The sequence below is a fragment of the Triticum aestivum genome, chromosome 3A (assembly GCF_018294505.1).
Source record: "Triticum aestivum cultivar Chinese Spring chromosome 3A, IWGSC CS RefSeq v2.1, whole genome shotgun sequence".
In the NCBI taxonomy this organism is placed as follows: domain Eukaryota; kingdom Viridiplantae; phylum Streptophyta; class Magnoliopsida; order Poales; family Poaceae; genus Triticum; species Triticum aestivum.
In genome coordinates, this window is record NC_057800.1 from 436,892,379 (window position 1) to 436,901,725 (window position 9,347).

Here is a 9,347-nt window from a genome sequence, read left to right on the forward strand (position 1 = left end):
GACCTCGCCGTTTCGCCGCCCCGCCGACCCGTGCCTTGACTCCGGCCGCCGCCCTGCCGCCGGGGTCGAGCCGCACCACCGCGGCGACCTTGCCGACCGGCCGGCCCCTCCTCCCCAAGCTTTGGATCCGGCCGGCCAAGTTCCGGCGATCCCCATCTCCGTCCGGCGATCCTCGAAGGCCGCACCGCTACAGTGACTCGTCGGGTCCAGATCTGATTCGGGATGAACAGTAAACCCTAGGTGAATTTCGTCTAAGTCCTCAGAATTTTTGATCCATATGCTCATGTTCGCGGCTCCGTAACTTTGCATCAGTAGCTCCGATTCATGCATATAGCATATCAAAATGTTTTTCTCGACGAGTACATCATTTCATTCCATTACATCATTTTCATTTGAGCTCATCTTGATGCCCAAAGTGCTGTTAGAAGGAGGCTTCGTGAGTTAATTGTCAGATCTGCTAGTTCATCTTAGACTTTTGTCATTTTTGCCATGATTATTGTGTGCATGCTATGCCCGTGAGTTCTTCATATGTTTTGTTAAGAATTTTGTCTTCTTTCCAGAGGTGCAATCCATGCATTTTTAGGATGTGTGTGGTGACTTGTGCAAGCTTGCAAAGAGAGGCACCCGGTAATCTGTTTTCAGGGACTTAGTTGTTTTCACTAAGTCTGGGATTATTTAGTTCATGATGCCATATGTTCAGCTTGTTTCCGAGTGATCCGTGCCTCTTTTGAGGATGATCAATAAAGGAGTTTTGTTAATCATGGTATGCTCTATCCATCCATGTCTTTGTTTGCAATTATGGAGCAACCTAGCTTGAGTCAATCGAGCTCTACTTTTTCTTCGTTGTGAATCTGGGCAGATCGTCAACTCGTTTGCGATTTTGCCGATGCTATTGTAGTTGATCCGTGCATGCTATGCCATTGTTCTTGCCATGTCTAGCTAGCATTTTGTGCCTTCGTAATGAATGTATGCTTGCCTTGCCATGACTTGCACCGTAGTGAGTGCATCAAGCTCGTTTACATGCCTTCGTGAGTTATATTTCAGCATGTCTCAGTATATTTTGAAAACTGATTGTGTTTTAGCTATGTTCGTGTGCCCGTTAGTATATTTTGTGAACCCTTTTGGCCCCAGGTCACTTTGGGTCTTTTGTTAAGCTTGTTGAGTAGCTCCATGCCATGTTCTTACTTGTCTTAATCAGGTCATGTATCATCTTGTTTTGCTGCTCCGAAGAGGGCTTCATGATCTGAAATTTCAGACAAGTGTTAATTTCACTATGTCTGGAATCTGTTTTGCATTTGCGTTTTTGCCATGCTTGTTTGAACCTCATAATGGATGAATTGGCCTTAGCTCAGTGCTAGTCTTTTGTTAAGCATCTTGTGTGCATCCCTGACATGTATTTTGTTGTCATGTTTGGTGGCTGTAGCATGTTCATCTCATTGCATTTAGATGCCTACTTGCTGTAAATCGCAGACCGGTGTCATTCTTAAAACGCTTGCCATTTCCAAACCGTAACTCCGATTCCGGCGTTCTTTATATCGTTTTCAAGCGATTTCATCTCATCTTTCCAGTGGCACCCTTGGAATTCCAAGTTGAGGCCAGGTCCATGTATTTCCTGTCATATCTTGCATTTTGCATCCCGCATAGCATATCATCATTGCATCGTATCGCTTGATCCTTGCACGTGGTTGATTGTATCCTTGTTGCTTGTTTGTCTTGTTTGGGTAGAGCCGGGAGACGAGTTCGCTACCGAGGAGCCCGTTGAGTTTGCTTGTGAGGATCCAGTCAACTCTGACAACTGTGCAGGCAAGATGATCATACCCTCGAAATCACTACTATCTTTGCTATGCTAGTTTGCTCGCTCTTGCTATGCCAATGCTACGATGCCTACCTTTTGCTTGTCAGCCTCCCAATTACCATGTCAAACCTCTAACCCACCATGTCCTAGCAAACCGTTGATTGGCTATGTACCGCTTTGCTCAGCCCCTCTTATAGCGTTGCTAGTTGCAGGTGAAGATTGGAGACCGTTCCTTGTTGGAACATTTATTTACTTGTTGGGATATCATTATATTTCCATGTTATCTTAATGCATCTATATACTTGGTAAAGGGTGGAAGGCTCGGCCTCTCGCCTAGTGTTTTGTTCCACTCTTGCCGCCCTAGTTTCCGTCATATCGGTGTTATGTTCCCGGATTTTGGGTTCCTTACGCGGTTGGGTTATAAAGGGAACCCCTTGATATTTCGCCTTGTTTAAAGCTTTTCCAGCAATTCCCAACATTGGTTTTACCATTCGCCACCTAGCCTTTTCTTTCCCTTGGGTTCTGCAGACTCAAGGGTCATCTTATTTTACCCCCCCCCGGGCCAGTGCTCCTCTGAGTGTTGGTCCACTTGTCAGCTACCGGTGGCCACCAGGGGAAACTCTGGGCTGGCCTACCCGTACCTAGGACAATCTGAGTGTGCCCTGAGAAAGAGATATGTGCAGCCCCTATCGGGATTTGTTGGCACATTCGGGCAGTGTTGCTGGTCTTGTTTTAACCTGTCGAAGTGTCTTGAGCTACCGAGATACCGAGTCTGATCGGAACGTCTTGGGAGGAGGTCTATTCCTTCGTTGACCGTGAGAGCTTGTCATGGGCTAAGTTGGGACTCCCCTGCAGGGATTGAACTTTCAAAAGCCGTGCCCACGGTTATGGGCAGATGGGAATTTGTTAATGTCCGGTTGTAGAAAACTTGAACCTTAATTAACTAAAATGAATCAACTGAGTGTGTTACCATGATGGCCTCTTCTCGGCGGAGTTCGGGAAGTGGACACGGTGTTGGAGTAACATTTGCGCAGGTTGCTCTCTAGTTTATCGCTCGTGCTTTGCCTCCTCTTCTCGCTCTCTTTTGCGAATAAGATAGCCACCATATATGCTAGTCGCTTGCTGCAGCTCCACATATATTTGACTTACCCTTCCTATAAGCTTAAATAGTCTTGATCGCGAGGGTGCGAGATTGCTGAGTCCCTGTGGCTCACAGATACTATAACTCCAGATGCAGGTCTAGGTGATTCCGCTCCAGGTGACGAGTACGAGCTCAAGTGGGAGTTCGACGAGGACTCTCAACGATACTATGTGTCTTTTCCTGATGATCAGTACTGGTGCCCAGTTGGGGGTGATTGGGACCGTTGTCGCTTGTTGGGTTTTTTCTTCTATTTTGGCGCCGTAGTCGGGCCATGAGTGTTTTGGATGATGTAATGTTATTTATGTACTTGATTGACGTGGCGAGTGTAAGCCAACTATGTTCTTCCCTTTTATTATTACATTACATGGGATGTTTGTGAAGATTGCCTAACTTGCGACATATGCCTTCAATGCGATTATGTCTCTAAGTCGTGCCTCGACGCGTGGGAGCTATAGTCGCATCAAGGGTGTTACATCCTAGCAAATCATCCTCATCACTATTGAAATCAACATACTCGGGGTGTGTTACCTTTGGACCTTTAGCCATGAAGCATCTCCCAATTCCTTCATTTGGTGAGTGAAATATGTCGAAGGAGTTGGTTGTCACAAGTGCTAGTCCGACAACACCTTCATCTTGAGTATATTCGGAGTCGGAGTGATAACTTTTTTCGGAGTGATTGTCGGAGTCGGAACCGGATACCCATTCACCAACATGAGCTTGATGTCTTCTTTTTGTGTAGCTCCTTGATGACTTTTCCTTCCTTTCTGAGTCCTTGCTTCTCCGAGAGGGTCTTCGTTCATAACTATCATCTCTACTCCTTCTCTCCCTTGATGGTGATTCTTCTCTTCTACTCCTTCTTTTGGGAGAATCTTCTCTTCTTTTGTAGGGGGCCGTACATTCATTGGAGTAGTGTCCGGGTCTTCCACAATTGTAGCAATTACGCTCACGACTAGAAGATCTTTTGTCATTGTAGGACCTTGACTTGGAACTTCTTTCCTTGCTTCTACTCTTGTAGAACTTGTTGAAGTTCTTCACCATTAGACTCAATTCTTCATTGAAGGTTTTCTTCTCACTTGATGATGTGGGAGCATCACACGAGGCTTTGTAACCACCACTTGACTTGTTGTGAAGCTCTTCCTTATCCTTGAGTGACATCTCATGAGCAACAATTCTTCCAATAACTTTCGTTAGCTTGAGATCTTTGTAATTGGGCATCATTTGGATCAATGTGTGCACGGTATCATATTTTCCATCCAAGGCTCTTAGGATCTTCTTGATGATGAATCTATTGGTCATCTCTTCACTTCCTAAGCTAGCAATCTCATTTGTGATGAGAGCAAGCCTAGAGTACATTTCAGCGACGCCTTCACCATCCTTCATTTTGAACTTGTCAAGCTGACTTTGAAGCACGTACAATTTGGATTCCTTGAAAGATTTGGTACCTTCGTGCATATCAATCAAAGTATCCCAAATTTCCTTTGCATTCTCAAGACAGGTGATTTTGTTGAATTCTTGGGGCATAATCCGTTGAAGAGAATATCACAAGCTTGAGCATTGTATTGTAGCATCCTCAACTCTTCCGCGGTAGCTTCACGGTTTGGTTCTCTCCCATCAAAGAATTCACCTTGCAATCCAATACACACAACAGTCCAAACGGCGGGGTTATGTCCAAGAATATGCATGTTCATCTTATGCTTCCAACTAGCAAAATTTGTACCATCAAAGTAAGGACCTCTACGGTGGTAATTTTCCTCACTAGACGCCATACTCTCCTAGGGTGTGAAACCAAGGCTATGACCACCAAAAGCTATGGAAATCAAAGCAAATGGAGACCAAAGCTCTGATACCACTTGTAGGATCGAAAGTATGTCTAGAGGGGGGGGGTGATTAGACTACTTGACCAAATAAAATCTAGCCTTTTCCCAATTTTAGTTCTAGACATATTTTAGCAACTTAGCACACGTCAAGCAATCAACCTACACATGCAATTCTAAGAGTATAGCAGCGGAAAGTAAAAAAATTGCATCTGAAGGTAAAGGGAGGAGTTTGGAGTGTGCAAACACAATTGGACACACGGAGATTTTTGGTGTGGTTCCGATAGGTGGTGCTATCGTACATCCACGTTGATGGAGACTTCAACCCACGAAGGGTAACGGTTGCGCGAGTCCACGGAGGGCTCCACCCATGAAGGGTCCACGAAGAAGCAGCCTTGTCTATCCCACCATGGCCGTCGCCCACGAAGGACTTTCCTCACTAGGGTAGATCTTCACAAAGTGGGCGATCTCCTTGCCATTACAAACTCCTTGGTTCAACTCCACAATCTTGACGGAAGCTCCCAAGTGACACCTAACCAATCTAGGGGACACCACTCTCCAAGAGGTAACAAATGTTGTGTTGGTGATGAACCCCTTGCTCTTGTGCTTCAAATGATAGTCTCCCCAACACTCAACTCTCTCTCACGTGATTTGGATTTGGTAGAAAGAAGATTTGAGTGGAAAGCAACTTGGGGAAGGCTAGAGATCAAGATTTATGTGGTTGGAGTGGAATATCTTAACATCAACACAAGTGTAGGTGGTTCTCTGTCAGAAAATGTATGTTAGAAGTATAGGCATGTTCTAATGGCTCTCTCCATAAATGAAGAGTGGGTGGAGAGGTATAAATAGCCTCCACAGAAAATCTAACCGTTACACACAAATCACCCAACTCGGTGGGACCGAATCATGAAACACGGTCAGACCGATTTAGTTCAAAATGTGAACATTAGGACTTTCGGTGGGACCGACATGTCAACTCGGTGGGACCGATTTTGTTAGGGTTAGGGCATAACGTAATTTGGGTGAGACCGATTACACAAACTCGGTGAGACCGATTTTGGTAATGGACTAACAGAGAGTTTGTCAGGCAAACTCGGTGGGACCGATTCGCTCATCTCCGTTGGACCAAAACGTTACGAAAGGGAAACACAGAGTTTGCATTGTAATCTCGGTGGGACCGATCGCTCATCTCGGTTTGACCGACACGTTATGAAGGGAAACAGAGAGATTAGAATCCCATCTCGGTGAGACCGAGATCCCTATCAGTGAGACCGAAAAGACTAGGGTTTCTGGCAGTGGCTATGTCAACTGAACTCGGTGGCGCCGGATAGAAAGTTTTGGTGGGGCCGAGTTGGACTTTTGGTTTGGAACATATGTGGATGTGAGAAAGTAGTTGAGGGCTTTTGGAGCATATCACTAAGCATTTTGAGCAAGCAAGCCATTAGGCAACACCTCATCCCCTCTTAATAGTATTGTCTTTTCTTATGGATTCAATGTGATCTTGGATCACTTTAAATGAAAAGATGTAGAGTCCTGAGCTTTGAGCTTGAGCCAATTCTTTGTCCTTAGAATTTTGAGGGATCCACTTTTCTCATCCATGCCATGCCAATCACTGAGCTTTCCTAAAATGTTTATCTTTAAGTAGCATTAGCTCAATGAGTTATATGTTGTTAGGAATTACCAAAACCACCCAGGGATAGTTGCACTTTCAAGTATGAAAACATGATGCAAAATGGATGTATCACCTACCAACCCCCCTAGGGGCATGGGAGTTGTGTTTGGTTTCATGGCTAATAGAGTTCTGCAATAAATACTTGAGTTCTTTATGGCTAATATGAGTTTTTGGTATTTGTGCACTTCCACTTATCCATATTTTGCTAGCCTCTTCGGTGCCATGCATTGCCCTCTCTAACCTTGAGATACGGTGCATATTTCGCTAGTGCATCCAAACCCCGTGAGATGATACACTCTCTCTGTTGGGTAACGTTGCATGGAAAACAAAAAATTTCGACGCACACAAAAGATCTATCCATGAAGATGCATAGCTATGAGAGGGGGAGATCATCTACATACCCTTGTATATCGCTAAGCAAAAGCATTTATCAACGCGGTTGATTTAGTCGTACACCTTCATGATCCATCTCGATCAAGTACCGAACGTACGGCACCTCCGCGTTCAGCACACTTTCAGCTCGATAACGTCCTTTCCTTCTCAATCCAGCAAGAGAGGCGAAGTAGTAGATGAGTTCCGGTAGCACGATGACGTGGTGATGGAGGTTTTGAAACTATCCGCAGGGCTACGCCAAGCAGAACGGATGTGAACGGAGGAGGAACTAGAACTAGAGGGAGACGGGGCACCGCACACGGCTTGGGGATCGTGGTGTGTGTTGCCCCTCTCCCTCCTCTCATATATAGGTGGGGGAGGAGGGGAGGCTGCCTAGGGCGCCCCCAAGAGGGCCAGCGGCCACCCTGGGCTCCTACCCTGGCCGCGCCCCCTTCCTTCTATGTCGCCTATGGGGAAGGCAGGAGGGGAGCCCCCCTTCCTTTCTCTCATGTCACTACAAAAAAATACACTTCTGTGATGATACGTGTTTGTCATAGTAGGTCACGTTTTCTATCATGCATGTACATCCATGACAAATTTATGACAGAATCAAGATAGTCATACCTGTGTTGTCGTAGAAGTGTTCCATGACATTACCAAAATTATCATCACAAAAGTGTCCACTTCCATGATGATAAATCGCGCGTCACAGAAGTGCTTTTGTCAAGGGTGACCGACACGTGGCATCCACCGTAACGGAACGCCGTTAAGCTATCGGGTCCGGTTTTGGATCCGATAACCCGTTAACAGCCCGGACCAATGGGGATTTTCCACGTGTAAAATCATCATGGGCTGGAGGAAACATGTGTCGGCTCACCGTTGGGACAGATGTCATCCACTCATTGGACCCAAAGCGCCTATGATACGTCGACACGTGGCACGGCCCAACAGAGGTCCATTCCTATGAAAAGGCCGGCCCGTTTGACTTGGTCAAAAGGTGGCGGGCCGGCCTACGACAAGCCTATTAATGGCCTGTTCGCATATAGCCCATTTACAACCCGCTAACCCAAGGACCGTTTATGGCCTATCCGAATTAGGCCCAGTAGCTTCATCTGGGTCATCCAATATAATTCCAGCCCGTTTTAACTTCCGGCCCATTGATACTTCTCCGTCGTATCTACTTTTCCAAACACTTTTGCCCTTGTTTTGGACTCTAACTTGCATGATTTGAATGGAACTAACCCGGACTGACGCCGTTTTCAGCAGAATTACCATGGTGTTATTTATGTGTAGAAACAAAAGTTCTCAGAATGACCTGAATCTTCACGGAACATCTTTTCAGAAATAAAAAATCCTTGCAAAAGATGAAGACCAGGGGGGCCACCACATGTCCACGAGGGTAGGGGCGCGCCTGCCCCTCTAGGGCGCGCCCCTACCTCGTGGGCCCCCTGGAGCTCCTCCAACCTCAACTCCAACTCTATATATTTGCTTTTGGGGAGAAAAAAATCAGAGAGAAGAATTCATCGCGTTTTACGATATGGAGCCGCCGCCAAGCCCTAAAACCTCTCGGGAGGGCTAATCTAGAGTCCATTCGGGGCTCTGGAGAGGGGAATCCGTTGCCATCGTCATAATCAACCATCCTCCATCACCAATTTCATGATGCTCATCGCCGTGCGTGAGTAATTCCATCGCAGGCTTGCTGGACGGTGATGGGTTGGATGAGATCTATCATGTAATCGAGTTAGTTTTGTTAGGGTTTGATCCCTAGTATCCACTATGTTCTGAGATTGATGTTGCTATGACTTTGCTATGCTTAATGCTTGTCACTAGGGCCCGAGTGCCATGATTTTAGATCTGAACCTATTATGTTTTCATCAATATATGAGAGTTCTTGATCCTATCTTGCAAGTCTATAGTCACCTATTATGTGTTATGATCCATTAACCCCGAAGTGACAATAATCGGGATACTTGCCGGTGATGACCGTAGTTTGAGGAGTTCATGTATTCACTATGTGTTAATGCTTTGGTCTGGTACTCTATTAAAAGGAGGCCTAATATCCCTTAGTTTCCGCTAGGACCCCGCGCCCTTAGTTTCCGCTAGGACCCCGCTGCCACGGGAGGGTAGGACAAAAGATGTCATGCAAGTTATTTTCCATAAGCATGTATGACTATATTCGGAATACATGCCTACATTACATTGATGAATTGGAGCTAGTTCTGTGTCACCCTAGGTTATGACGGTTACATGATGAACCGCATCCGGCATAATTCTCTATCACCGATCCATTGCCTACGAGCTTTCCATATATTGCTCTTCGCTTATTTACTTTTCCGTTGCTATTGCTATCATCACTACAAAATACCAAAAACATTACTTTTGCTACCGTTACCACTACTATCATATGACTTTGCTACTAAATACTTTGTTGCAGATATTAAGTTGCCAGGTGTGGTTGAATTGACAACTCAACTGCTAATACCTGAGAATATTCTTTGGCTCCCCTTGTGCCGAATCAATAAATTTGGGTTGAATACTCTACCCATGAAAACT